Raw genomic sequence first — 8,060 nt, 5'->3', positions numbered from 1 at the left:
ATGAGCTGTGCCCACGCTCGTTAACAGCTGCTGTAACTAGTCCGGCCTACAATAGTGTGATTCCTGTAGGACCGCCTTCATCAGTCCCAAACCCCTAGACTCCGTATACAGATTATACAAGTAGGCATAAGATTCTCACATTTCTGGGCTCTCACTGACCCCCGCGCTAGCCTGTGGAAAGGGAGTGTTATTGTAGTATACAACACTGCTGTTGCCTTATTAGTTATAACATGATAGGTGCTGAATTGTGACTCACAATTTAAAAACACTGTAATCCAAACTTTTTTTTTTTAACTGTAGATCATGCATGTGACTATAAATGTAAATTTGTACAATGTTGTTATGGTAGAGGAACACACATGCCTTAAAATTTAAAAAGCAGGGCCCAAAGCTTACTAGCTTAAATTAGGATATATTTCAAGTTTGTATTCATTTGTAATAGCTCTGTGTAGAAAAATCAGAGACCGTGATTTATGAAGTAGTGTGTGACACGTACTTTTAAGTGAGCTGTAGATGTGAAATCAGAAACGGCACCTTCAGTTTTGTAATACTGGCTTTTAATCAGACAAGCTCAAATCTAGTGGAACAGTCAGTTTAACTTTTTAACAGATCTTATTTTTTTATTTTGAGTGCCACTGTTAATAATGTAAAAAAAAAAAGTGGGGGGGTGACTCTGGAGGAGTCTTAATGAAACTTAAATATATATTCTTGGTCCTCAAGATTTTAGGAAGCGTGTAGGGTCATAGGCCATTTTTCATTTCTGAAGTGCTAAGTGTTTTTATACAGGAGACAAAAAGTCCATTTTGCTTTCCACCAGTGCGAGAGAGATTGAGACTTCTCAAGAGAATTGATTGAATACCTACCATTTGACAGGTTCCGTAGGTGAGCAACGGGGAACTGGTTTTTAGGGTCCAAATCTGGATTGGTTTCTGTACTGCTAGCTGTTTTGACACAGACTTTCTTTTAAATGTGCCTAGTTCACCAAAATTGACAAAAGGGGGGAAGGAACCTTAAAAAATTTAAGGTAAGCTGGGCGTGGTGGTACACGCTTGTAATCCCAGCACTTAGGAGGCTGAGATAGGAGGACACAAGTTTGCAAAGTCTCAGCCATTTAGTGAGACCCTGTTTCAAAAAAAAAAATGGGCTGGGGCTATAAGCTCAGAGGTAGAATTTCCCAGGGTTTGATTTGATCTCCAGCACTACCAAAAAAAAAAAAAAAAAAAAAAAATTAAGGTAAAATTAAACAGATTAGCTACAGCATAAGAGAACTGAGGAATTGGAGAGCTGTAACTTGTTTGATGTAAATCTAATGGCATCTGTGATTTTTTTTCTGCTTATAATCTAAAGATTTGTTTAGAACCACTTGTTTAAAAACAATAGACTGCATATTGTGAAGTCATGTCTCACACTTGAGGTGGTGGTCACACAGGTAAGGACTTCATGTGTGTCATTTTAAAGTGTTGGAGGTTAGCCTCTGAATACCTTCTCCATGGGGGGGGGGTGTCACTGAACCACTCGTCACATATCCTAGAAGGTCATCAACAATGTATAAACTAATTGTGGGTTTGATATTTATGTAAATATCAGTTTACCATGCTTTAATTTTGCACATTCACACCACCGGGAGCCAGTCGGCTCTCTTGTTAGTCTTGTGGGTTTTCTGTTTGAAAGGAGTCACAGCATCTGTTTACATTTACCTTATCAAACCTAGAACGTGTATATTTGTAAATGTCTTCATTCCTAGGTACTAGTTGGCAGATGTCTTTACTATTTCAATACAGAAACTATAACAGTCAGTAGTGTGCTGTCAAAGTGTGCTTAGCTCATCTGGGTATACCACACTGTTGAATAATGTCTAAACATTAATCATTAAAACATTTTTGATTACCAGTGCTTGAATTTTATGTTGTTTGTGTGTTGATGATTTTGAAAGACAAGGGGAAAATCCACTTTCTTTACCTTCTAGAAATTTACAAATAGTTTGTAATTCAGTATGTAAGATTATATTACTGCTCACTTTACGTGCCGAAGGACCACACGTGATAAGGAGTAGTGGTGCTTCCTCCTCGGTTTCCCTCACTAGAGCCCTCACTCAGCGTCAGGCACACTCTTTATCCCTCCTTCCTTTGATTCTCCCCTCACCCCTCTACAGTGGCACAGTCGGATAGCTGCAACACAGACCTGACAGAGACATATTTCTGTCTGACTCTTTGCTGAAATTATTTGCAGACCTGTGGCCTAGACCCAGGAAAGTAACTGTAACTGTGCCACTCTCAAAGACAAAAGTAGCCATAAGAAATATGTGAGTGTGCATGGTTGTATCCTAATAAAATAGAAGCCCTGCCAGGCATCGTGGTGCACACCTGTAATCCAAGTACTTAGGAGGCTGAAATCAGAGGATCACAGATTCAAGGGCAGCCTCAGCAAGTAGTGAGACACTATTTCAAAATAAAAATAAAATAAGGCTGGAGATAGCTAGGAGGTAGAATGCCCCTGGATTCAATCCCCTGTCTGTCTGTCTGTCTGTCTGTCTGTCTCTCTCTCTCTCTCTCTCTCTCTCTCTCTCTCTCTCTCTCTCTCTCTCTCTCTCTCTCACACACACACACAAAAAAAAAAAAACCAAAAAAAAACAGAAGACTTGTGGCCCTAGTGTGCAGGCCTCTAATGAAGCCCCAGCGTGCCAGGGTTTTTTTTTTTTTGGTTTTTTTTTTTCCTCTCTGAGCTATCTCAGCCATATTTTATTTTTTGTTTTGAAACAGGGCCTCACTAGTTGCTGAGAGTATTGCTAAGTTGCTGAGACCAGCTTCAAAGCAGTGATCCTCCTGCCTCCACCTCCCAAGTACTGGGAGTACAAGCACGTGTCACCACGCCCAGCTCTCGTGACTTTCCCCTCCACGAAGGCCACTTGTGTCCCAGATCCTGCCCCCTCCAGTCTACCCCAGTCCCTTTGCCTTCACGGTCCATCCATGCCCACAAGGGAGGGTTGGCATAAGTGCACATCTTCCTTCTTTTCTCTTCATACCTACAACAGTTCCCAGTACAGACTTAATCCTGGCTATGGGATGTCTTTGGGGTTGTAAATGGCACCTTAAATGTCACTTGAAACTGCATTTAGTATTTGGGATGATATTTTTTAAAAATGCAGCAGGATTGGGGGGTTAGTGGTAAAATCACATTCCCATGTTCCCCCTCTAAGTCCAGAACAAGTTGAAAAAGTGAGACACAAGAATCAGAGCACTAGAAATCAAGATAGCACCGCTACTGAGAAGACTGGATTGAGGAAAGTAAGACCACAGTCAGGCTCAGTTACCCAGCTAATAATCCTGCTGAACCAAATGCACCGTGCTTGGTACTGCAGGGCTCTGACTTTTAGTCCAGTGAACTGGCGGTTAAAATGTTTAGAAGCCAGGCTTTGTGGTATGTGTCTGTGATCCCAGCATTTTAATCTTTTATTTATTTACTTTTTGTGGTGCTGTGGATGGAACCCAGGGGCATTCTACCTCTGAGCTACACCCCCAGTCCTATTTGTTATTCTGTGTTTGTGTGTGTGTGTGTGTGTGTGTGTGTGTGTGTGTGTGTGTGTGTGTTACTGGGGGTCGAACCCAGGGCCTTTTCTACCTCCTGGCTATACTCCCAGACCTATTTTATGTTTTATTTGGAGAGTCTCACTAAGTTGCTGAGAGCCTCACTAAGTAGCTGAGCCTGGCTTCGAACCTACGCGATCCTCCTGTCTCAGCCTCCCAAGCATGGGGATTACAAGCGTGCGCCACCACGCCCGGCTGGAACCCAGCGACATACTACCTCCAAGCTACACTCCCAGTTCTAGTTTTTATTCTTTATTTTTTAAACAGGGTCTCACCGAGTTGGAAACAGGAAGATTGCAGGTTTGAGGACAGTCTCAACAAGTAGACTCTCATCAACCTAGTGAGACCCTGTTTCAAATAAAAAAAAAAAATGGGGTTGGGGTTGTAACTTGGAGGTAGAATGCTCCTGGGCTCAATCCCCAGTACCAAAATAGATAAAATGTTTGGAAAGTCAGGTCAGCAGTTGCACAAGCTCCCCGTGCAGCCGGAGTGGCCCTGCTGACCTCACCTTGCCTCGCGGTGCTCTTAGCCGCCTCTCCCAGCCAGCTGTGTCCTCCCGCAGAGGTGAGTGGGTGAGAGGGCATGACGGGGCCAGGCGTGCTCTTCACTTTCCCTTGCCCAGAGGAAGGATGCATTCATTCACCTGTGCAGGAAAAGGATTCTCGTTCTCTGTTCTCAGCAGCCTCGTGATTCTTATGCAAAGACAGTATATCCTAATTTGTAATGCATAACATGAGAGCCTGTTGCCTGGGTTTAAATCCTTTTATATGACATTTTAAGCAGACGGTTTGAACTTTACCTCGCACTTTTTTTTTAACCTGCCAAACATGAAACAGGGCCATCCTGAAGATTGCATGGATTACTATCCATGTGAAGCCGTGGGGACCACAGATAGGATGTCACGTGGCGCTTCTCACCTTGAAGGATGCGGTGTGCTCAGTACATCCACTTGCCTTTTTCAACTATAAGCTATTGTTTCACAATTTTCTCCCTAATTGTAACCCCTGCACTTGGGAGGCTGAGAGGAGCGTCACAGGTTCCAGGCCAGCCTCAGCAACTTAGTGACCCTCAACAACTTAGCAGCACTCTGTTTCAAAAATAAAAAATAGGACTGAGGGTGTAGCTTGGAGGTAGGATGCCCCTGAGTTCAATCGCCAGTACCAAGAGGAAGGGAGGGAAGGTAGGAAGTTAGTTTGGTTTGGTATTTTCTTCGCTGTATCATAAAGTAAAAAAGTTAAAATGAAGTAGTGCATGATTGTAATCCCAGGGCTTGGAAGGCTGAGACAGGAGGATGACAAGTTTGCAGCCAGCCTCTAGTGTTACTTAGGTCTTCCGCAACTTACTGAGAACTTGTTTCAAAATAAAGAATAGAAAATAGGGCTGGAGATGTAGCACAAAGGCAGAATGCTCCCGGGTTCCATCCCCAGTGCTGCAACAAACGAAAAAATTGGGCTGGGGATGTAGCTCAGAGGTTATGTGCCCCTGGGTTCAAAAGAAAGGTCAAGTCAATCCTTAGGGGTCAAAATGTTCACCAAAACCAATTCTGCCACTGTGTTTTGGTCCCTCCTTTTTCTAGTAACAGTCTATTCCTCAGTGAGATGCACTTTTTAATGTCCACAATGAGTGAAAACATACAGGATTTGTCTTTATGTGTCTAGCTTTTTTGGGGTTTTTGTTTTTGTTTTTGTTTTGTTTTTCTTGGTGGTACTGGGGGTGGAACCCAGAGGCTTTCTACCTCCGGGCTATACTCCCAGACCTTTTTTTATATTTTATTTGGAAGCAGGGTCTCACTAAGTTGCTGAGAGCCTCACTAAGTAGCTGAGGCTGGCTTCAAACCTGTGTGATCCTCCTGTCTCAGCCTCCCAAGCCCTGGGATTACAAACGTGCGCCACCACGCCTGGCTGTGTCTAGCTTATTTAATTTAATATATCCTTCTGTTACATCTATGTTGTTGCAAATCACAGGATTTTATTTTATTTCTTTATTTTCTTTCTTTCTTTCTTTCTTTCTTTCTTTCTTTCTTTGTTTATTTATTTGCGGTACTGGAGGTGGAACCCAGGGGCATTCTATGTCCGAACTACACCCCCAGTGTCGCGCGCAGTGACGACTCTTACACGATCTTCCTCAAGCAGTTTTATTACCCCAGGTTCTTGTACAGTTACCATTCCTCTTTAATGCTCTCTCAACGCCCTCTCAGGTAAAAACAACATCAGTCTTCTATCCTCTCCCTCATCACTCCACCAACCCTCCTTCTGGCACTCTACGTCTCTGCTGCAGCACACACCGGTCACAGTGGTGGCTTTGTGAACATGTCCGTCCCAGCTCGGAGCCCGGAGCAGTCCGCCAAGGAACTGCTCTTCCTGTCCACCAACCCTCTTAGCTCCTTCTCCTTCCTCCCCGCTAGGGCATGCGCGCTTTTTAACCTTCTCCTGGGCGGGCAGGTGGTAGCACGAGGCGTTGCATCACTAATTATCCGTAAGGCGCCTGATAGGGCTCACTGCGCAGGCTCAGGGCACCGCCAGCCTCGTGAGCCTCGTGACTTGGCTGCAAGCCCAGGCGCCATCTTGAGTCCATGCTGGCAACAAGCCTGGGTGCCACCTCGGTCCTGCCGAGTGGGCCCCAACACCCCAGCCCTATTTTTTATTTTTTATTTTGAAATAGGGTCTCACTGAGTTGCAGAGGGCCTCGCTAAGTAGCCAAGGCTGTCTGCTACCAACTACCAAGTACTTGAATTATAAGTGTTCATGTCCAGCCTTTGATCCATTTTGAATTGCTTTTTTTTTTTTTTTTTTTGGTGGTGGTGGTGGTACTGGGGGTAGAACCTAGAGGCTTTCTACCTCCAGGCTACACTCCCAGACCTATTTTCTATTTTATTTGGAAACAGGGTCTCACTAAGTTGCTGAGAGCCTCACTAAGTAGCTGAACCCAGAGGCATTCTACTTTCAATCTACACCCCCCCCCCCGACCCAATTTTCTTATTTGAAAACAAGATCTTGCTAGGTTGCTGAGTCTCACTACTTGCTGAGGTTGTCCTCGAACCTGCAATCCTCTGTCTCGGCCTCCCAAGTACTGGGATTATAGGTGTGTACCACCAAGCCCAGCTTTAAAGGGCTTTTATATTTATTATGCTATTTCCTTCATTCTGTGATACCATTGAATAAGAGAAACTTCCAAGTCATAAAAGCACAAATATTATCTATAAATCTAATAAATGTTTTTTCAGAGAAGCATCATGTTGCATGTTCTTAATTCTATTTAAGCCAGGTGTGGTGGTGCATGTCTGTAATCCAAGTACTTGGGAGGCTGAGACAGGAGGATAAAAGGTTTGAGGCCAGCCTCAGCTACTTAGGCCCTCCACAACTTAGTAAGACCCCATTTCAAAATAAAGAATAAAAAATAGGACTGGGGGTATAGCTTGGAGGTAGAATGCCTCTGGGTTCAATCCCCAGTACCACACAAAAAATAATTATATATACATATATATATTTATATATGTATATATAATTATTTTGGTACTGGGAAGAACCCAGGGGCTTCTCCTTTTGGGCTATGCCCCAAGCTCTAAACATATATATATATATATATATATATATATATATATATATTTTTTTTTTTTTTTTTTTTTTTTTTTTGGGTACTGGGGGTGGAACCCAAGGGCTTTCTACCTCAGACCTATTTTATATTTTACTTGGAAACAGGGTCTCACTAAGTTACTGAGAGGCTCACTTAAGTAGCTGATGCTGGCTTTGAACTTGTACGAACCATGCCTGATTAATAATGATTCTATTTAAAATTGTATAGAACCAGGTGTGGGGGTATACACATATAATACCAGTACTTGGCGGACTAAAACAAGAGAGTTGTAGGTTCGAAGCCAGCCTCGACAACTTAGTGTGGCTGTCAGCAACTTAGTAAGACCCTGTTTCCAAAATAAGTAAAATAAATAAATAAATAAATAAATAAATAAATAAATAAATAGCAGGGCATGGTGGCGCACGCTTGTAATCCCTATGCTTGGGAGGCGGAGACAGGAGGATCGTGTAGGTTCAAAGCCAGCCTTGGTGGCTTACGAGACCCTGTTTCCAAATAAAATAGGTCTGGGAGTGTAGCCCGGAGGTGGAAGGGTTTCATCCCCAGTACCACCAAAAAAAAATAAATAAATAAATTTTAAAATAAATAAATAAATAAATAGAAAGTAATAAATAAAATAGAGCTGGGGACATAGCCCAAAGGCAGAAGTCCCCTGGGTTCCATTCCCAGTACCACAAAAACAACAACAAAAAAGTTTTTTAAGCCAGGCACAGTGATGGATACCTGTAATCCCAGTACTTGGAAAGCTGAAATAGGAGGATCACAGGTTCAAGGCCAGCCTCAACAACTTAGTGATACCCTGTTTCAAAATAAAAACAAAACAGCAGGAGGTATAGCTCAGAGGTTGCATGCCCCTGTGTTCAATCCCCAGTAACAAAAGAATAG

The sequence above is a fragment of the Muscardinus avellanarius genome (assembly GCF_963383645.1).
Source record: "Muscardinus avellanarius genome assembly, chromosome: 8".
NCBI lineage: Eukaryota > Metazoa > Chordata > Mammalia > Rodentia > Gliridae > Muscardinus > Muscardinus avellanarius.
This window is presented reverse-complemented; position numbering follows the sequence as displayed.